The 23,024-nt window shown below is 45.9% G+C and overlaps 1 long non-coding RNA gene across 1 annotated transcript; it reads left to right on the top strand.

Annotated features, from left to right (window-relative positions):
* The first annotated feature begins 66 nt into the window (after positions 1-66).
* LOC127200212 (uncharacterized) lies at positions 67-16,070 on the top strand. Its single transcript, XR_007832029.1, has 3 exons — positions 67-295; positions 13,880-14,045; positions 16,004-16,070. It is a non-coding gene; the product is annotated as an uncharacterized LOC127200212 (long non-coding RNA).
* Positions 16,071-23,024: the final 6,954 nt, after the last annotated feature.

Genomic DNA, 23,024 nt, shown 5'->3' on the forward strand with positions numbered 1-23,024 from the left:
CCACACTCCGCCCAGAGAGGCGGGCCGGGGCGGGACCAGAGGCTCCACCCTCTCGCGGGCTGGGCGTGGGGCAGTGGGCTGGCCTTCCGCTCTTGTCTCATAGGAAGGGTCTTGGTGCTCTGGGTCCTTTCCACGTCTCAATGCACGTCTGAGTGTAGGAGAATCACCTCATGGCCGCAAAAGCATTGTCCTGGGATGCGGAGGATCTGCAGCCTGACAACTCTAGTGTCGCAGGTCATGGGAGGCGGGGAGACGCTCTGCGGGCCCCGATCCCTGGGAAACGCTGGCATGCCAGGTGTGTAAGTACCAGCCGCCCTGTCTAAAACCTGAAGGCGGCCCCTGAGGACAAAGCAAAACTCTTTAACTGGCTCCGAAATTGTCTTGCCACTCTTCCCTTCTCATCCAAGGCATCCTCAGGCCTCTGCTTGAGTCGTGATTCTCAACTTCTAGTTTTTGTCAGAACCTCCTGGAAAATGATTTTTAAAAACAGAGCGCTAATTCCCACTCCTGGAGTTTAGAACACCTGAGAATTAAAAATTTCAACAAGTTCCCCTGCTGCTGCAGCTGCTGCTGTCGCCGCCGCCGCCGCCGCCGCCACCGCTGTCGCTGCTCCGGGACCACGCTTGGAGACCCACCAATCCTTAGCATATGCTGTTCTCTCTCCTGGCAGCCATGCCTTTCTCCACCCCACCCCCATCAATGGCATCTTCGCTTGTGCTTCCTCTCGCGCCGTTTAAGTTAAGCATCTGGCGGTGATTTCTCCGCGATCGTGCCTTATTCGCCTTTGAAGCCTTGGTCCCCAGCTTTAAAGCTCAGGAAATGTTAAGAAGGAAGCTGAGAAAGCCCAACACTTGACCATGCTTCTTTCTGGTATGTTCCAAAAGCAGTGCTCGATATGAACTAAACACTTGGGCCTTACCTGAATCCAGAAGAGAAGGTAACCGGGGCACATGCCGCGCACAAGAGAAGGTAAAGCGCTGCCCGCCAGAGCAAGGTGACTGGAGGCAGCAAAACCCACAGAAGAAATGCTTCACATTTTAAGTAAACACATAAGCGAGATGTTTGACCCAGCTGTTTTTCTGTGCTCCCCAGCCTGGTCCCCTGCTTTACACTAGGGGCCATAACCTGCTTGTAAAATGTTTATTATCTACAACAGTCTTTGATTCTTGGCTCTCCTACTTTTTTTTCCTCCTAAGTGCAAAACAGAAGTTGGGTTTTATTGTTTGTTTGTTTGTGATAGCGTCTCATGTACCTCAGGCTAGCCTTGGACTCAAAATATAGCTGAGGATGACTTTGAATTTTTGATCCTTCGGCCTCCACTTCCAGAGTGCTAGGATTACAGGCCCAAGGCATCATAAAGGATTTATACAATCCTGGGATGGAAGGATGATCGGGTTATAAGGAAGATTTTCAGAACCACTGTAAGAGATGGCTCCCTGAGGACGCCAGTCCAATCCCCAGCACCCACACGAAAATCCTGAAGTAGTGATATTTCATTGTAAACCCAGCACTCAGGAGGTAGACAGGTGGATCTCGGGATGGATAGGATGGCCAGCCAACCTGGAATTCATCCTAAAATCACAAAGTGGCAGGCTCCTGAGACTAATGTTGACTTTTGATCTGCATACAGAGCTGCACATATGACCCCACCTCTACACACACACACACACACACACACACACACACATTAAAAATAATCATATAAATTAAATTAATTTTTAAAAACACAATCAACAGGCCTGGAAAAAGAGTTTATTTCAAAAGAAAAAGAAAGTCCAAAAAAATGTAGAGACAGGCATAGTTTAAAAAAAAAAAAAGCCTTTAATCCCAGCACTCAGGAAGCATAAAGGCAGAGGGCTCTCTGAGTCCCAGGCCAGCCTGGTCTACATAGTGAGTTCCAAGACAGCCTGGGCTACACAGAGAAACCTTGTTTCAAAAAGAAACAATAATAACAAACAAATTAAAACAAGGCAGAGTGGTACCAGGGATTGCCAGAAGTGGGGGTGTAACAGCTCAGTCATTTGATGGACCCCAGTAAACTTCCTTTAATCCTCTCCCAGTTTGCACATTGTTAAAAGGGAAAATTGTGCCAGGATGGGGTGGGGGGTGGCGCACACCTTTAATCCCAGCACTGGGGAGGCAGAGGCAGGTGGATCACTGTGAGTTCAAGGCCAGCGTGGTCTACAAAGTGAGTCCAGGACAGTCAAGTCTACACAGAGAAACCCTGTCTCAAAAAGCCAAATAAATAAATAAATAAACAAATTGTAAACAGTGTTTCAGATGACACTTTGACTACTTAGGAGATTTAAGGCCTCAAGGACTGAGAAAACATCAGTTGACAAGCCAACAATTGATATGTTAATTAAATATCGACCTGTGTGTTCATTAAACCAGATCCTAGAGACTGCTACCTGCCGATACTTTTCCCCTAGGAAGAAAGCAGCTTTTTCTTTCCCATAGAAACAGTATATAGTCACAGGACCTTTTACTGTCAAAAGTAAAAATCACTTGCAATCCCCAAAGTAATTACCATTCAAATTAGGCCATCCTGACTCCGAGAGCCTGCACACCTGGCTTTGTTTTTGTTGCATCTTTCCTGAGACAAGGTTTCCTGAAGCCCAGGCTGGCCTCAAACACCCTATGTAGCCCAGGATAACCTTGCACTTTTGATTCTTCTGCCTCCACCTCCCAAGTGCCAGAATTACAAATATGTTATATCACAGACAGATTTTGTTTTTATTTTTTGAAGGAGTCATTATTTTTATTTGAAGAGAGGTGTTATTTTTTTAAGGCTATTTTTGCTTTCTTTCCTTAATGTAAATACATAGAGACTCTCTTCTTACTTGTGTAGAACAGATTAACTAATTCTTTTTTTTTTTTTTTTTCCTTACATTTCTGAGAATCTAATTCAGGGTCTTGTGCCCCACACATTCATACATGCAAGGAAAGGGGGGTGTACCACCAAGCTAGAGCTCTCCCTATTTCATTCTTTTTTTTTTTTTTTTTTTGGTTTTTCAAGACAGGGTTGGTTTCTCTGTGTAGCGTTGACCAACCTGGACTCACTTTGTAGACCAGGCTGGCCTCGAACTCACAGCGATCCGCCTGCCTCTGCCTCCCAAGTGCTGGGATTAAAGGCGTGCGCCATCATGCCCGGCTTCATTCTTTTTTTTTTTTAATGACCTCAAAATAGTCTAGTCCCTGGAGCATTATGTAGGTTCCCAGGTCTCTCCAGTGCCACAAGGCTGTAATAAGTTTAATAAGTGTGTTTCCAGGTCTGTCCCTATGACTTATGCTTTTATTTCTATGCTTTCATTTCCTGGGAATGAGATTACTAGAGGAACAGGAAAAAAATTATATAGGGTTTCTCAGTATAACCCTGGCTGTCCTGGAACTCACTCTCTAGACCAGACTGGCATTGAGCTAAAAGATCCGCCTGCCCCTGCCTCCCAAATGCTGGGATTAAAGGGGTGTGCCATTGTGCCCAGCTGACTAAATATTTCTATTACCAGGTTTGGGATGTAGTTTAGTGGTATGGTACTTGCCTAGCACATTTAAGGCCCTAGGTTCCATCCCCCAGGACTTAAAAAAAAAAATGGCATTTATATTTTGAGGGGCTGGATAGATGGTTGAGCAGTTAAGAAGGCAATATGAATCAAAATACCCTTGCAGATGGCCAGTGTTCAGTTTCTAGAACCGATAGGATGGCTAATGTCCATCTGTAACTCCTGCTCCAGGAGATCTGATCCCTTCTTCCGGCCTCCTTGGGCACTGCACACATGTGGTAAACTTACATACAGGCAAAACACTCATACACATCAAAACAAAACAAAAACAAAAAGATCTGCAAAGGACATTAAAAACACTGCCACACTATATGTATTACAGTTGTACATATAGAACTTTAAGCAAATCATGAGCACACAGCTTGATAAATATATATTATAAAATGAACACATCCATGTAACAGCTTTTAGGTTATAAAATGGAACATTACCAGCACTATAGAGGCCCTTCCTAGTCTCATCCAAAGCTAAGGAAGCCTGAGAAAAAAAGCATAAAGTATGGATCCACTTATATAAAGCTCAAAACCAGACAGGCCTGGCTAATGACAAAATCAAGCTGTGATAGTTACTTACTTTGGGAAAAGGAGAAAGTAGGGGGAAAGTGAGTGATTTGTGACAACATATGCATTTGTGTCACAAATATGTCATATATGTTCCATTTCAGTGAAGAGACACTATGACCAAGGCAATTCTTACAAATGAAAGCATTTAATTTGGGCTCACAATTCAAGAGTGTTATGGCAAGAAATAGGCATGGTGCTGGAGCAGTAGCTGAGAGCTTTACATCCTGATCAGCAGGCAGGAGAGAGAGACAGACAGAGAGACAGACAGAGAGAGAGACAGAGACAGACAGAGACAGAATGAGAATGAATCTGGGCCTGTCATGGGCTTTTGAAACCGCCAAGCCCACCCCCAGCTACACACCTCCTCCAACAAGGACACATCTCTTTTTTTTTTTAGATTTATTTATTTATTTATTTATTTATTATGTATACAGTGCTCTGCCTGCATGTATACCTGCAGGCCAGGAGAGGGCATCATATCACATTGTAGATGGTTGTGAGCCACCATGTGGTTCCTGGAAATTGAACTCAGGACCTCTGGAAGAGCAGTCAGTGCTCTTAACCTCTCAGCCATCTCTCCAGGGCCAAGACCACATCTCTTAATCCTTCCCAAGCAGTTACACTAACTAGTGACCAAGCATTCAAACATGTGACTGTTTGGGTACCATTCTCCTCCAAACCACTAAAGGATGTGAGCTTTGTCTATTTTGAACCTCATCTAAATGGCATCTAGGCTGGCTGCCTAGCTTTCTGCCCCCTGCAGTGTACTAGGTATGTGTGTGTGGGAGGGGGGACAGCATATAACATATATGAACATGCATGTTGAAACCTATTAGTTAGTATTCTAGATGATGATGATATCATTACATTTGGTGTTAGACCGCAAGGTATGTGCTTGCTTGTATCTGAGGAATAGGTGGGTACCTCTATATTGTATCCATCATGGCTTTTTTAGGGAAAGAAATTTTATGTTTTGATACATATTGCCAGATTGCTTGCCTAAAATTAAATGACACATTTAACAGTGTCTGAGAGCATTATTTTCCTGCCTCCCCTCCAGCAGCAGGGGTTATTCTGTTTTTAATTTTAGCTAATCTGATAGGTGAGAAGTGACCTCATTGCTTTTAATTTACAGTTATCTTCTGGACACTGTATTTAATTGGTTCTGCCCCTCTTAGAACTGGTTATTTTTAGAATTGCTTCATTCCTATTGTATTCTTTGTCTTTTCCTATTAATTTTTTTTGAGACAGGGTGTTGTGTGTCCCAGGTTGACCTCAAACCCACTCTATGTGGAAGATGACCTTGGAGTTCTGGTTTCCCTGCCTCTGTCTCTCAGGTGCTGGCGTTGAAGGTGTGCCTCACCATGCCCGGTTTGATTCAGTACTGGGATGGAGTCCAGGGCTTTGTACATGCTGGGCAAGTATTCTGCCCACTGAGATTGACCATTGGGGCTGGAGAGATGGCTCAGAGGTTAAGAGCACTGGCTGCTCTTCCAAAGGTCCTGAGTTCAATTCCCAGCAACCACATGGTGGCTCACAACCATCTACAGTGCAATCAGCTGCCCTTTCCTGGCATCAGGGGTACATGCATGCAAAACACTGTGTATGTAATGAGAGAGAGAGAGAGAGAGAGAGAGAGAGAGAGAGAGAGAGAGAGAGATTTTGACCATTTAAATTTTATTTTCTCTCAAATCAACCATGGCGCTTTGAATTTTCAAGCCCAACACAAAGACTGCAAGGAGTATGCTTCTAGCTGCCCAGGTCTCTGCCCTTTGCAATGTACTAGGTAGCAGAGAGGGGAACAACATATAACAACGTATGTAAAGATGCTATATTGAAGCCTATTACTTTTGTTTTCTAAATAATAATAGTAAATCATTATTTGTGGTGCTGAGGCTTGAAGTCAAACATGCTAAGCACACGGTCTGCCATAAAGCTGGTTTCCCAGGCCTGATTTCTTTTTCTAACAGGGCCTGACTATCTGGCCTGTCACTCACACTCTCCCCTGCTGCCTCAGTTTCCCTGCTGGGCCCTGGGATTACAGGCCTGTGTCCCTGTCTCTTTCTATTGCAGTGTAAGTTGAATTGGATTTGAGCATTCATTTCTTTTAAGCATTTTAATTTCATTTCTTACATTTATTAATTCAGTGTGTGCAACGTGAAGGTCAGAGACCAACCTGTGGGCATGAGTTTTCTCCTTTACCTCCTCAAACTCAGGCCATCAGCTGAGGAAGTGCCTTCCCTCCAGAACTGGTTTGTGAATATCTTAATTAGGGTTTTTCCCTCCATGTTTATAGTGGAGCTATTCCATAGGCTGTGGACCGGTGACCAGTGAGACAATGTGGTTTGTGTGACACGATTTGGGGCATCGAAATTCAATTCCTAAAGAAGAGGCCCTCGCTGGGCGGTGGTGGCACACGCTTTTAATCCCAGCACTCGGGAGGCAGAGGCAGGCGGAGCTCTGTGAGTTCGAGGCCAGCCTGGTCTACAAAGTGAGTCCAGGACAGCCAAGGCTTCACAGAGAAACCTTGTCTCGAAAAACAAAATAACAACAACAACAACAAACAAACAAGAAGAGGCTCCAGTCCTTCCACATCCCATCTTCTCATAGTCAATCAAAGGCACCCATTATGTCACTTTCTGGCTTTTAATGACACTTGACTCTATTCTTGGGGTCTATGGTTTTCTCCCTTCATTTTTTTTTTCCTTAAGCAGAGGGACTTGAGGCAGTTTTATTCTATAAGGCAGGTTGTCTGGGAACTCACTATGTAACCCAGGTTAGCCTTGAATTTGCAGCAATCCTTCTGCCTCAAAATTCTTAGATTACAAGCATGAAGTGTCATGCCTGATTACTTCACTTCCTAAAAGACTTTTGTTGTTGTTTTTGTTTTGAGACAGGGTTTCTCTGTATAGCCCTGGCTGTCTTGGAACTCACTCTATCAACCAGGCTGGCTTCAAAATTCACAGAAACCTGCCTGCCTCTGCCTCCCGAGTACTGGGATTAAAGGCCTACTATGCCTGAAAAGTCTTTTTAAAAACTGTTAGGGGTGGCTTGTGCATACTAGGTAAGTACCCTACCACTTAGCTGTACCCCAGCCCTTTTAGTTCTTGTTTATTTGTTTGTTTTATTTATGTTTTTTAGAGACAGGGTTTCTCTGTGTAACCTTGGCTGTCCTGGACTCGCTTTGTAGACCAGGCTGGCCTCAAACTCACAGTGATCCACCTACCTCTGCCTCCCGAGTGCTGGGATTAAAGGTGTGCGCCACCACCACCCGGCTTGCATCTCTGGTTTTTATTCTGCAGTTATTTTGTGTGTGCTGTTCTAAAAAAAATGAAAGGATGGCAGTTTTTCCATTCTGTCATTTAGCTGAGAACCTACATGGATATATTAGCCTTCATTTTGGTCCTCTGTGTGTCTCTCTCTGTTGCTCTGTCTCAGTCTCTCATTCTGTGTCCCTGTGTCTCTCTCTGTCTCTCTCTCTCTCTCTCTCTCTCTCTCTCTCTCTCTCTCTCTGTATGTATGTATCTTTCCCTTCTTCCATCTCTCCACCGGTTTCTGCATTGTCTAGCCAGATATAGTGGCTCATGCCTGTAATGCCAGCACTCAGAATCTGAGGCAGAAGGATTGTTGTGAGTTTAAGACTAGCTTGGGCTATATAGTGAGTTCTAAGCCAGCCTGCACTATATACAGAGTGAGACCCCATCTAAAAATAAATAAACAAGCCACTGGTGGGTAGATAAAGTTGACAAGAGTCTGTAAACAGAACACTGGAGTGGAATATTCTATGCCTGTGTGCCAGTTTGCTGTTATTGAGTCACTACAAGAAGCTGGTCCATAATTAAAAGTCCCCTGAGTGTCATTCCCATCAGTGGACAGCCTGCAAAGCCCATCCATGTCTGTTACTGGGACTGGCAGCCTTGGGGTCTCCTTCCGCTAGTATGTTTCCACTGTGAAAGACAGACACTTTGTCTCAAAATGACTTAACCATTAATGAGAGAAAGGTTGGAAGATTGCTAATACACTCCCTTGGCATCAGCTGCTTTTCCTGTCCCTGTGATAAACTCCTGACAAGAAGCAACCTCAATGAGGAAGGGTTTCTTTCTGACTTGGCAGAGAAGGCCGGTCAGAGGAATGGAGACAGCTGGTGCCATCACATCCAGTCAGGAAGCAGAGAGGGGGTAACGCTGGTACTCTGCTCTACTTTGCCTTTTCATTGGGTCCAGAACCCCTTTTCTTTCTTTTCTTTTCTTCCTTTCTTTTTTAAGATTTATTTATTTATTTATTTAATGTATATGAGTGCTTTACACCTGCAGGCCAGAAGAGGGCACCAGATCACATTATAGATGGTTGTGAGCCACCATGTGGTTGCTGGGAATTGAACTCAGGGCTCTTAACCTCTGAGCCACCTCTCCAGCCCCAGAACCCCTTTTCATTCAGTCCAGAACCCCAGCCTCTGGGATAGTGCCACCTACACCCAGAGTGGATCTTTCCTGCCTCCATGGGCACACGCAGAGCTGTGTTCACCTGATGATTCTAAATCATATCACACCAACAAGGAAGATTAATTCTCTTCATGTTGCCAGCGCATAATAATGGGAGATAAAGTTTCCAAAGTATGGATGCCAACAGAAAACAAAAACAAGTCGAGTCACTGGATACACACCTGGTAGACATAAAGAACTCGAAAACAAAGTGATGAGCAAAGCCAAACCCTGTGGGCTGATGGGAGCTAAAATGTCACCCCGGGGAATAGGGAGAAGGGGCTGGTAGTGTGGCCATTCACTGTGGGGAAAGCTAAATACAGAACTGAAGGGAAAGGCCTGGAAGCTGAGCTGACTCGTAGCTATGGCTGAAGCTGTTGGCTGAGGGATGTGGGAGGGCAGAATCGGCTTCCTAACTGGTGCTTTGAAAGACAGTGGCTCCCATGGCCTCACATGTTTGAATACTTGGTCACAAGTTCGAGAACTGTTTGGGAAGAATTAGGAGATGTGGCCTCATTGCAGGAAGTGTGTCATTGGGAGTGGACTTTGAGGTTCAAATGCAGACCCATTTCCAGTCCGTTCTCTCTCTCTCTCTCTCTCTCTCTCTCTCTCTCTCTCTCTCTCTCTCTCTCTCTCTCCTAACTGCCCCAGCGCCATGCCTACTGCCACGCTCCCTCCCATGATGGTCATAGACTCTAACCCTAAATGTTTTCTTCTCCAAGTAGCCTTGTCATGGTGTTTCTTCAAAGCACTAGGAAAGTAACTATGACACTAACCAAAAATGGCCCAAGCATCTCTTTAGCTGTGACACCAGGTCTGCAGTCCTCCAGTGTAAGGAAAGAGCACATGGCAAGTTCCGTGCTAGTATAGCCACAGAAGCAGGAAACTAAACCCACCGGACAAAAAAGAAGGGAAAGAGAAAACAGCACAGTGCAAAGCCCAAAATGCCCATCCCAAACGAGCCTGAGAACCCAGAGCCCAAGACATGTGAAGAAAAGGAATACTAAAAAGTTTAAAAACAAACACATACAGCCCCAACCTATTAATAGTTTGTGGACTTGTCTGCCAAAGACTTGAAATTAAGAATCTTTAGAGATAAATGAAGAAATAATTTATCAAACAACAAACTATGGATTTTTGTTGTTGTTGTTCTATTTGATTTTTGTTTTGTTTTGTGGTGCTGGGGATAGAATCCAGGTATTTGTGCAAACAAAACAAATACTGTATCACTTAGCCCCCCCCACACACAGTTCCATCCCCAAAGAAACGATAAAAGTGGCATGAACATAGAGATGTGAAATATAAAGTTATAAGTCTTGTGGGGGGAGTGTGTATGTATGTGTATATCTACATGTGCGTGTGTATATATCTACATGTGTGTATGTATGTGTATATATACATGTGTGTATGTATGTGTATGTATACATGTGCATATGTATGTGTATATCTACATGTGCGTATGTATGTGTATATCTACATGTGCGTATGTGTATATATACATGTGCGTGTGTATGTGTATGTATACATGTGCGTATGTATGTGTATATCTACATGTGTGTATGTGTATATATACATGTGCGTGTGTATGTGTATATACATGTGTGTGTATGTGTATATCTACATGTGCGTATGTGTGTGTATATATATGTGCGTGTGTAGATGTGTGTGTATGCATGTATGTATGTGTGTGTATATATATATGTGTGTGTGTGTGTGTATGTGTATGTATGTATGTTGTATGTCAGCAAGATGGCTCAGTGTGTAAAGGTGCTTGCTACCAAGGCTGACAACCTGAAATTTATGCCCAAACCCCACATAGTGACAGGAGAAAACCCACTGCTGCATACATACACATGCACTGAATAAGTAAATATATAAATAGCTGATAAATAAATATTTAAAGATGTTAAAAGATTTGATCAAGGTATAGTGGATGTAGTTAAATAAAATCTGCAAGTTGGAAGATAGAATGGAGCCCACAGGCCACTGCAGCCAGGACAGCAGGCAGTCTAACTGCCAGTCCTCACCTCTCCCTCCTCTCCTCCAAATCTACTCCCCAAGTCTCATGCCCAGTTCTGAAGCAGACTCTCTGTTCTGGCCTCTCCTCTCTCTCTGCTCTTAACCCCAGGGCACTAGGCAGGTCCTGGTAGAACACCCTGCTTTCTTCCCTCCTGGGGAGCCTCCCCACACACACTCTCCTAGCCCATGGCCATTCCTAAGTGTCAGTACCTAATACCTAGAAACATATTTTACCCAGAACCCCCAGTGACCACACATGACAGGATCCTACACCAGGCAACACACAGCCTCCACACTTACCTAAGAACCAGTCAAGGCAGCAGAAACCAAGGAGCAAAACACCTGCCCAACAAAGACAAGACCAGATATCGACACCTAGAATTACAATCATCCCAAACCCAGATACATAGACTCCAGAGTAAAAACACAACCAATAACAGCCAGGATAATATGTCTCCCCTACAGCTTAGCAACACTATTACAGAGAATTGCAACATAGTTGAATCACAAGACAAAGACCTTAAAATAGCCTTCATGAATGTGGTAGAAGTACTTAAAGAGGAAATGAATACAACTTTTAAGGAAATGTATGAAAATACACACAGTGGAAGGAAATAAGTAAAACACTCAAGACCTGAAAATGAATCAATAAAGAAAATCTGAGCTGGGTGGTGGTGGCGCATGCCTTTAATGCCAGCACTTGGGAGGCAGAGGCAGGTGGATCTCTGTGAGTTCGAGGCCAGCCTGGTCTACAAAGCGAGTCCAGGACAGTCAAGGCTACACAGAGAAACCCTGTCTTGAAAAACAGACAAACAACAACAACAACAACAACAACAAACAAACACAAAAACAAAAAAAGGAAGAAAGCCCAACCTGAGGGAAATCTGGAACCAAAAAATGTAGGCACTTGAACAGGAACCTCAGAGGTAAGCCACACCAACAGAATGCATGAGATTGAAGAGAGTATCTCAGGCACTGAAGACATGGTAGAAGAAATAATTACCTCAGTCAAATAAAATATTTTTAAAAAAAGTCCTGGCATAAAACATCCAAGAAATCTGGGGCACTAAGAAAGGCCAAGTCTAAGAGTAATAGGAATAGAGGAAGGAAAAGAATCCCAGGTCAAAGGCACAAAAGATATTTTCAATAAAATCATGGAAGAAAAGTTTCCTAATCTAAAGAAAGAGATGCCTATCAAGGTATAAGAAGTATACAGAACACCAAATAGACTGGGCCAGAAAAGAAATTCCCATAGGCACAAAATAATCAAACGCAGGCTGGAGAGATGGCTCAGAGGTTAAGAGAACTGACTGTTCTTCCAGAGGTCCTGAGTTCAATTCCCAGCAACCACATAGTAGCTCATCACCATCTAAAAAATGAGATCTGGTGCCTTCTTCTGGCCTATTGGCTCAGATGCAGGCAGAATACTGTATAAATAATAAATCTTAAAAAAAAAAAAAACAATCAGGGCCAGGTGGTGGTGGCACACGCCTTTAATCCCAGCATTCAAGAGGCAGAGGTACGTGGATCGCTGTGAGTTTGAGGCCAGCCTGGTCTACAAAGTGAGTCCAGGACAGCCAGGACTACACAGAGAAACCCTATCTCAGAAAAAAAGAAAAGAAAGGGACATCAAAGAAGTATTTTTTTAAAATACTCAAAGGAAAAAAAGATATATAAAAAGAGTAAAATCTCTTTCCTCAGGCTGGAGAGATGGCTCAGAGGTTAAGAGCACTGAGTGCTCTTCTAGAGGTCCTGAGTTCAATTCCCAGCAACCACATGGTGGCTCACAACCATCTATAATGTGATCTGATGCCCTTTTTTGGCCTACAGGTGTACATGCAAGCAGAGCACTGCATACACAATAATAAATAAATAAATCTTTTTAAAAAATCTCCTTCCTCAAAAAAAAAAAAAAATCTCCTTCCTCTAATGTCTTGTTCTAAGTGTGTGTGTGTGTGTGTGTGTCTATGCATGTGTGTGTGTTTATGTGTCTGTGTCTGTTTATATGTGTGTATATATATATGGGAATTGAAACCAAGGCTTTATCTTTTTTGTTGTTTTTTACTTGTTTGTTTTGTGCTTTTGAGACTGGGTTTCTCTGTGTAGCTTTGGCTATCTTGGAACTCACTCTATAGACAGACAGACCGGCCTAGAACTCAGATATCCTTCTGCCTCTGGCTCCTGAATGCCGAGATTAAGTGTTCACCGCCACCACCACCCAGCACCTGTGTCTTTCTTAACTGTTTGTTTTAACATTTCATGTGTTCCAGCACACAAGTGGTTGTCTTTCCACAGTCAGTTCTTTTCTCTTATTATGTGGGTCCAGGGGTTGAACTCATGTGGTTAGGCTTGGCAACAAGCACCTTTATTTACCCTCTGAGTTATCTCATTAGTCCCTTGGTTAGAGTGGCTTTGTTTGTTTGCTTGTTTGTTTGTTTTGATTTTCATTTTTGTTTGAATGTTTATGGATATTTTCTCTGCATGTATGTCTGTGCACCTCATGCTTGCAATCCCTATAGTGGGCAGAAGAGGGCACTGGATCCCCTAGAGCTGGAATTACAAATTTTGCGGGGAGCTGCTATGTAGGTGCTATGGGCAGAACACTGGTCCTCTCTTAACTGCTGAGCCATTTCTCTGGCCCTTCAGACTGGTTTGTGTGTGTGTGTGTGTGTGTTGTTGTTGTTTGTTTTGTTTTTTTGTTTGTTTGTTTTTTGGAGACAAGGTTTCTCTCTGGAGACTCGCTTAGTAGACCAGGCTGGCCTCGAACTCACAGCGACCCACCTGCCTCTGCCTCCTGAGTGCTGGTATTAAAGGCATGCGCCACCACCGCCCGGCTGGTTTGTGCTTTTGAGACAAGGGTTCACTCTGTATGTATGTAACCCAGGCTGTCATGTCACTCACTAGACAGTCAAGGCTGGCTGCAGTCATGAGATAATCCTCCTGCCTCAGCTTCTCAAGTGCTGGGATTATAGGCAAGTGTCCCGATGTCCAACTGCTCAACCGTTTGCCTTTGAGAATTCATCACAGTATGTGTCAGTGTGGGTCCTTTCTATCAGCTTTGCTTGGAAGCCAGACCGGAAAGCCAGCCTCTTCCATCCTTTGAGTGCTCTTTCCCCATATCTGCTCTGCCCCCACCCCCCACCCCACCCCCACCAAATCCCTTCTCCTCCAATCTGCACACCCTGCATCTGATCCCATGCCTTTTCTTTTTCTCTTTGGGTCGTTTCTCACTTGACTGTGACAATTTTCTCAGGTATCTTGGATGCTATATTTACAGCCTACATCCTGGCCTCGTGACCCGGCAATTGTGGTTTCTGCTGTGCTTCTGGCTCTCAGGTGCGAGTGTCTCACCACCGCAGCCCCTCTAGATCTTTATAGCACCCCGTGGAGGCTTTTGTGAATTTGAATCGGATATTCAGGTACAAAAATAAAAAAATAAAAAAAACCTTGTACTGCAGGAAGTCTTTGTGTTGTCACCCCCAACCTCCCAACATCCCCCCCCCCCATTTTGCAGAAATGCACCTCTTCTAGCAGAGGAGTCTGGTGCCAGATGCTGGATCTTTTTTTTTTTTTTTTTTTTTTTTTTTCTTTCTGAGATAGGGTCTCTCTGTGTAGCCTTGGCTGTCCTGGACTCACGCTGTAGACCAGGCTGGCCTCGAATTCACAGCAATCCACCTGCCTCTGCTTCCTGAGTGCTGGGATTAAAGCCCTGCGCCACCACCTCTGGCTCGCATGCTGGATCTTACCAACCCTGTCCTTTAGGAGAAGGGAGCTGATGACCATGGCGCTGTGATCACCTTCCCACCCTGGGGTGAGATGAGGAGGTTGAGGTCGCAGAGACTGTGGGGACCTTTCCTCAGAGCCCTGTGTCCTCTGACTGAACATGGGCAGCCCCTTCTCATGAAAGATGTTTGGGGGCTACCTGCTGCTGAGCGGTAAGTGGCTGGGCTCCCGTAAGCAGTGTATCAGGACTCCTGGCCCTAACTCCAAGTCTGACTGCTTCAGGTGTGACCAGTGGGAGAGTCCATCCGTCTACAGAACCAGAACCACATTCTCTACTAGAGACAAAGCTGACAGTTTGACATTCGAGAGAGGAAGAAGCCAGGAATGGTGGCACACTGTTTGTGCTTCCAGCACACAGAAGGCTGAGGCAGGAAGATGGCAGGTTCCAGACCAGTCCGGGCTACAGAGCAAAACCCTACCTTTTTACATTTTAATGTTACGGATATAAGGGTTTTGACTAAATGTAAGTCTGTGCATTACTGCGTGGCTGGAACCCACAGAGGGATCCCTTGGAACTAGACTTATGATCCTGCCTCTACTTGGGCTGGGATTACAGGCATGCCCTACCTCCTCTGGTTTATTTGGTGCTGCGGGCTGAACATAATATGGCCACGTGTGGCCCAGGCAAGCACTCTCCCAACTGAGCTACATCCCAAGCCCTTGTTACCCATCCTTTTGCCTTCCATGCTTGGGATCCTGATTTCTAGTTACCACATGACCATGTCCCAGCGATCAAAAGCCCTGGTTGCAGTAGCTTCTTCCTGCAAGTAGGTGGGGTAAGAGAGCACTTTACCGGCACAGCCTCCGAGGTTCCTGTTCAGTCTCTGACGCATCTGAAAACAGGAACTTTCGTTTAGTTTTTTCTTATTTTATTACTTAATTGTAGGTTTGGAGGCAGAGTCTCTTGTAGCCCAGATTGGTTCTGAACTTTCTTTTCTTTCTTTCTTCTTCTTTTTTTAAATATTTATTTATTTTATGTATATGAGTGCTCTATCTGCATGACAGAAGAGGGCATCAGATGCCAGTATAGATGGTTGTGAGCCACCATGTGGTTGCTGGGAATTGAACTCAGGACCTCTGGAAGAGCAGACAGTTCTCTTAACCACTGAGCCATCTCTCCAGCCCCATCTTTTTTTTTTTTTTTTTTTTTTTCCTGGTTTTTCAAGACAGGGTCTTTCTGTGTAGCCTTGGCTGTCCTGGACTCACTTTGTAGACTACGCTGGCCTCGAACTCACAGTGATATGTCAGCCTCTGCCTCCCAAGTGCTGGGATTAAAGGCATGCGCCACCTGAATTTTCTTTTTATTTTATTTTATGTGTATTGGTGCTTTGCCTGTGGGTGTGTGTACCACATGGATACAGTACCACAGAGACCAGGAGGGGGCATCAGATTCCCTAGAACTGGAGTTATAGAAATTACAGAGGGTTGTGAGCTGCCATGTAGATCCTGGGAATTGAACTCAACTCCTGTGGGAGAGCAGCCAGTGCTCTTAACTGCTGGGCCATCTTTCCAGACCCCAAATGCCATTTCTTTTTTCTTTTTATATATTTACGATTTATTTATTTTAATTTTATCTGCATGTGTGTCAACACAGCACATGCATGCAGTGTCAACGGAGCCCAGAGGACATCAAATCGCCTGCGAGTAGAGTTGCGGATTACTGTGAGCCACCCCATGGGTGCTGGGAATCAAACCAGGTCCTCTGGAAGAGCAGCCGACGCTCTTAACCACTGAGCCATCTTTCCAGCCCCTGGCCTTGAACTTCCTATGTAGCCAAGGCTTGGGTTCCTAACCCTTCTGCCTCCACCTCTAAATGTATGGTGGTGTACGTGTGCATCGCCACACGTAGAAGGACCTCATCTTTTAAATGCATCTTAAGGTCCCCTGGTTCCTTATCCTCATAGCAGAGCTGGCCACATGTGCGCCCTCCCTCCTGGTGCCCTGTGTCTATTGAAGTACTCACTCGACTTTGGGGTACGTGTTCCACTTTTGATCTGTTCTGAGTGGGTTTTGTTTGTTTTTATACAAGTCCATTCACAGTGTCACCCCGAATCCAGTATTATAGTCTTGTGTCACTGCACATGGCTTAGAGCAAGAGCAAGTGACACGAATGTCAAACAAGTCCTCCCCTCCTCTTTCCTAGAGAGGTCCCTTTGTCACCAGAATCCTAGACCACATGTGGCCTGTCACCACGTTTCCTAGGGAATGGGACCAAAGACAGCCAGTCATCCCAGAGCCCAGACTTCCCCCTGTGGTCAGGCCTGGGACTTGTAGTGCTGGTGACCCTCTCCTTGCCACCTCCTGCGCTTTTACCTCATTGTCATCTGTCTGTCCATCAGACTTCAAATACTTCAGAAGCCCCGGACTCCACCTGAAGAGCCACCTGGATTAAAACTCAGAAGAGACCCATTAGTGGTGTGTATACACTATGATTCCTTGCTATAATATAAAGTTCAGATGTGTTTGTACAGTCCAGAATATAAAAGTGTCGTTGTCTGTCCCCTATCAGCTGACATTACTGGCCTTTGGGAGTCCCCAGGTGAGATGGTTTGCTTTGTGAACTGGACTACGGTTCACAGGCTTAACAGTTTCTCAAAATGCATAGATGTGTACATATGTGTGTTCTTAATTGCTGAGCCATCTCCCCAGCCCCATATGTGTGTGCATGGTTTGCTCACACAGTCATAAGTCAGGGCTGCTGACACTCTGAGGAAACACACATACACGCACACATTCAGAGGGAATCCAGGAGAAGGACGTGAGAGAGACAGAGAATAGGGGGGTAATGATGCTTCCCAGAAAAGTCTGAGGAGAAAGTGCAGACGCTTCATGGAGACAGGTGTGAATGAACACTGTTGGGCATTGCGTCTGCACAGTGCCTTACCCCATGAGTTCAAGTGCTCGTGTGGGCGGAGCTACCTAGGGAATTCCTCTTCCTCTGTTCGCACACCTCCAGGTCTCAATGGACCACAGCTATTTTGGTGACCTGTGGGCTCTGGTGCCACCCACAGGGACCAGTTGGCCAGGACATCGCACGCGTGCTGCCCAGCTGCAGGAGCATCCGCGGTGCTTGGGCCAGGGTGGGGGCGGGGTGCTCTCTCTGAGGAGCAGATGGGAGGCAGCTGCTGGCAGAGGAAGCCCTGGTGGGTAGCCTGTCCTGGAGCACAGGCAGCCAGGTGCAGAGGCTGAGGATGTGATAACTGGGTGCCTGAAGTACTGTGAGGCTTTGCGGCTTGGCTATTTATGATCGCAGTCTCGTTTGGAGCACACATTGTTGGGGCCAAGGCCAAAGGGCCTGAGAGATGTGGGACCCCTTTCTGTCAAGCTTCTTTAAACACTCATCAAGGGGAGATGGTGAAAAACAGATGTTCTGTTAATAAAAACCTGTCTGCATATTCCCTGAGGTTAAAAATGAGGGATTTATCACGCAGACTTGTTACTCGATTTTTTTTTCATCGGAAGGCATGTTAAACTGTTTAAATATTAGACAACAAAATAAATTTCTCCTTCTGGGAGAACAGTCCTTCCCTGTGTGCTTTGGTTTTATAATTTAGGCTGGCTGCAGCTGCCGACTTGAGGCACACACCCGCACCGAGGTGGGGTTCCTGCTGGTGCCGCGCGCTCACAGCTGCCCCGTGATTCCCAGGTCTCCTGTGAAAACATTCAACAGAAGCCCTTTGGGGCCAGCAAGACGTGTTTTTAAATTTTCACCTGAGGGCATCACCACTGGATCACCTCTAGGGCAAGCGTGGGAATAATTTACACCGTGCCCCTCATGTTTGGAAGCACGGGTGGTGTGTGACCCGATCACCCATTATCAGCCACAGACTGTTCCCAAGGGTTATCAGTAGCAGTCAAGCCAGCCTGTGGGTCCAGCTGGGACATCCACTTCTGCTCAGCAGCAGAGCGGGTCCAGCTAAAAAACCCCATGTGATCTTCACCTTTTTCTTTTTCTTTTCTTGGTGTCTTAAAATGGCTGGGTACGGACCCAGTGCTTCACATTTGCTAAGCAAGCACTCTCCCACTGGGAGACAGCCTCCACCCTTACCCCTCATGTCTGAAAGGGGAGGAAGGCAACGCCTCCTCAATAGACACCATGCTCTAGGCTGAGCATTCAGAAAGGAAAAGAAAACTGTACCCTTGGGCTGAGGAGAAGGCTCGGTGGAAAAAGATACTTGCCAAGCTAGCCTGATGACCTGAGTTCAAACACCCCCCCGCCCCAGAACTCACAGAAAAAGCCACTATGTGGATTGCAGAAGTGGCTCAGCAGTTAAGAGCACTGGATGCTCTTCCAGAGGACCAATGCTCAGTTTCCAACACCCACATGGTGGCTCACAACCACCTGTAACTCTAGTTCCAGGGGATCCAGCGCCCTCTTCTGGCCTTTTTGGCACCAGGCACATACCTGATGCACAGACACACATGCAGGGAAAACACCCATGCCCATAAAACAGAACAAATGAGAAGCCAGATGACTGAAGGATCTGTGATTCCAAGTAGTCTTTCAATGAGATTGGAGATAGAGCCTCAGGAGAATCACCCAGAAGCTTGGGGACCACCTAGCCTGGAAAACACAACTCAGTGGCTATGGTGGTTTGAAAAAGAATGTCCCCATATGTTCATATATTTGAATGCTTAGTCCTCAGGGGGTGACACTATTGGGGGAAGGATTAGAAGGAGGTGTGGCCTTGTTGGAGGATGTGTGTCACTAGGAGTGAGCTTTGAGGTTTCAAAAGCCCAAGCCACCAGGAGCTCCTCTCTCTCTCTCTCTCTCTCTCTCTCTCTTTCTCTCTCTCTCCTTCTCCAGCACCTGTTTGTGTGCCACCACACTTCCTGCCATGATGATAATGGACTAAGCCTCTAAAACTGTAAGCAAGCCCACAATTAAATGTGTTTTTGTTTTTGTTTTAAATAAGACATGCTGCCGGGCAGTGCCACGTGCCTTTTATCCCAGCACTTGGGAGGCAGAGGCAGGCAGATCATTGTGAGTTCAAGGCCAGCCTGGTCTTTAGAGTGAGTCCAGGACAGGCAAGGCTACACAGAGAAACTGTGTCTCGAAAAAACAAAAAATAAAGAATTGCTTTTGTCTCGGTGTCTTGTCACAGCAATAGGGCAGATGTCGGCACTTGGAGCTAGAAGATTTCTGTGACAGGCTGGACCGTGCTGCTTGTTGGTGGAATGTGGACTTTGGGACTTTGGACTAGAAAAGCAGTTGGAAACTTTGAGCAGGGATTACAGGGCAATCCTGGTAGGACCATGAAAGACAGTGCTGAGGGTGATTTGAACTGTGGGGGCCCAGCTCAAGAAGTTTCAGAGCAAGAGAATATTAATAAATGGCCTATAGACCTTTCTTAGAATTTTTGGGGGGGGGGAGGGCAAAGAATGTGGCTGCTTTTTTGCCATTGTCCTAAAAGTCTGCCTCAAGGTAAGTGGAAACATTTTCGATTAATGGCATTGGCGGAGATTTCATGACAGCCTAGTACTGACTGTGCCTTGAGGTTATTAGTGGCCACTCCTATGCATATCTGTAATGAAAAGGAACAAGCTGAAGAAGGAGAAATGCAAAATGCACAGTTTGAGGAGAAAGAAGCACCAAGAAAAGCTTTGTTGGAGCCAAAGTCTTGAGAGAAGTGAATATGGAGCCCTGTCTCAGCGAGGTAGAACGAACTCCTAAAATGTCCTCTCATATCCGAGTGTGCTTTGTTGCTCATGAGCTTGCACACATGCACATGCCTGCTCTCTCTCTCTCTCTCTCTCTCTCTCTCTCTCTCTCTCTCTCTTCCCCCGCCACCCTGCCACCCGTGCGCACACGCGCGCGCGCGCGCGCGCACACACACACACACACACACACACACACACACACACCCCAAATTAAATTTTGCTGGGCATGGTAGAACATGCTTTTAGATTTGTCTGTTTGCTTTTTTTGTTTATTCGTTTAGACAGGCTCATGCTCCGTACCTGACTGGCTGGCTTGGCACTTGCTATGGAGCCCAGGGTGGCCTCAAACTCACAGCACTCCTCCTTCCTCTGTCTCCCAAGTGCTGGAATTATAGGCCGATGCCACCACAGCCTGCTCTGTGGAGCACACTTGTCTAATCAGGAGGCAGACGTAGGCAGGTGTCGGTAAGTTTGAACATATCCCTGTTTCCATGACGTCTGCCTGTCTGTCTCCGCCGGCATTGGGGTGCCTCCTCTCTGTCTTCTCTTTGGTCATCTGCGTTACCTTTTCAGTCCAGCTCTGCTTCAGTCTGTGGGTCATTTTGTCATCTACTTCCCTCTTCTGGGTCCTCAACTGAGTGGTTCCTTCTATATCTTTCTTTTCTTTCCTTTTTTTTTTTTTTTTTTTTTTTTTTTTTTTGAGACAGGGTCTCTCTGTGTTAGCCTTGGCTGTCCTGGACTCACTTTGTAGACCAGGCTGGCCTCAAACTCACAGCAATCCGCCTGCCTCTGCCTCTCAAGTGCTGGGATTAAAGGCGTGCGCCACCACACCCGGCTTCTTCTTTCTTTCTTTCTTTCTTTCTTCCTTTCTTTCTTTCTTTCTTTCTTTCTGTAGCAGTGGAGGTGGTTGGCCTGTCGTGGGAAAGGGCTAGCCTAGGCGTTCTATCTTCCCAACATGGTTTGTTTCTTTCTGGGTAACTTCTTCAAAGGAATCTACTATCAAACAACTTTCATTTGTCTTGTCTCATTAAAACACGTTCTTCTTGGCTGGGAGCCTGAAATGGGGCTGGAGGGTGGGGGGTGGGGCAGAGGAAGAGCCCTTTCCTACAGGGTGGGGAAGAGAAAACTGGCACATAAGGCACATTTCAAGATAGTGCCAGTGTCCTAAAAGTTGTGGGCATCTTGAAGGTAAGGGGTACCCTGTTTTGAAAGTGTCCAAGCCTAATGAGTAACTTCATAGATGAGATCGGACCTGGGGACACTTTTCTTGACTCCTTATTGGATTCATCACTGTCTTGGACATCTGTTGTTTCTGCCTCCCAGCAGGCTTTCTCCTTCTGGCCTTGGTGGGATTGGCTTCACCCCAGCTTCTGGGTGGTCCCCGTTGATCACATTAACATGAAGCACAGATATGTCCCATCCACATGCCTCTTCCTATACCCCACTTCTCCTCAACCTTCTAATGTGTCCCAAGGTCCCTGTGTCCAATGTGTCTAATGTGTTCAAGGCCACGTGACCCCCTCAGTCTATGAACATTCTATTACTTCAGGCCACTTCTTGCCTCTGCACATGAAGGGTATGGCCCAGGGACCACTTGAAGCTCAGCTCACAGCCAGCTCTCCTCCTGCTTTTCCAGAGCCAGTCCCAGTGGGTGACAGAAGCTCCGCTCTGTTAAAGGTTGGTCTGTTGTATTTTTATGCTAATTACCGGCTCCCAAGGTCTGCTTGTTACCTTGACCCTATGTAACCTTGCCTTCCTGTTTGACCAATAAAAAGCTGATATCTGGGCCAGTGGAAGAAGGTAGGCATGGGTGTGGGGAGAAAAGGATCTTGGGAAGGAAAGAGTGGGGTAATGGAGAAAGAGAAGGAAGGAGGCCACCACCATGGGTTAGGTGGAGAAAGAAGCACATGGCCAGTATGGATGGAGGATTTGGCCCAGATTAGCAAGAATTTGGGGGCGGGCGGTGGTGGCACACGCCTTTAATCCCAGCACTTGGGAGGCAGAGGCAGGCGGATCGCTGTGAGTTCGAGGCCAGCCTGGTCTGCAAAGCGAGTCCAGAACAGAACAATCAAGGCTACACAGAGAAACCCTGTCTCTGGGGGAAAAAGAAAAAAAAAGAAAAAGAAAAAAGAAACGGATTATGGATGGGAGGTAGCTTGATAGAAATTATTAGAAGCAGATGGTATGGGATGAGAGCAGGGAGATATGAAAGGTAGTTTAGAGGAATAATATCTGCCCTGCCCCAGGTGAAGCAAGGCTATTTTAAAATATAACAGATATTTGTGTTTTGTTTTGTTTTAAGATTTATTTATTTATTATTTATACAGGATTCTGCCCACATGTGTTTCTGCATGCCAGAAGAGGGCACCAGATCTCTATAGATGGTTTTGAGCCACCATGTGGTTGCTGGGAATTGAACTCAGGGCCTTCAGGAAAAACAGCCAGTGCTCTTAACCTCTGAGCCATCTCTCCAGCCCCGGTGTCTGTGTTTCTATTGATTGATAGCAGGTTAGAAAATACCGCCGTAAATAATTATAGGGCTAATAATCAACACGATTAGACCCCGCCTTTAAATTAACAGCAGCACAAGCCCTTCAGTGCTTTGTACCCACACGGGCTCCCGATTCATGCAGGAACCCCTACCTCTCACCCTAAAGTGGTTACAGATGGATGTGGCATGAAGGGGAAGTCGCAGTTGGTCCTGGTGGGTGACAGAGGCTTAGGACTCCTGCTCTGCTCACGCAGTTTTCGTAACCCTGTGGCCCCACCCAAGCCAATCCCGGTGTGGTAGTTTGAATGAAAATGGCCCACATAGGGCTGGAGAGATGGCTCAGCAGTTAAGAGCACCGACTGCTCTTCCTGAGGTCCTGAGTTCAATTCCCAGCAACCACATGGTGGCTCACAGTCATTTATACCCTCTAAAGCCTTCATGAAGATAGAGCACTCATATACAC

This window comes from Acomys russatus, chromosome 16, assembly GCF_903995435.1.
Source record: "Acomys russatus chromosome 16, mAcoRus1.1, whole genome shotgun sequence".
NCBI classification, from domain to species: domain Eukaryota; kingdom Metazoa; phylum Chordata; class Mammalia; order Rodentia; family Muridae; genus Acomys; species Acomys russatus.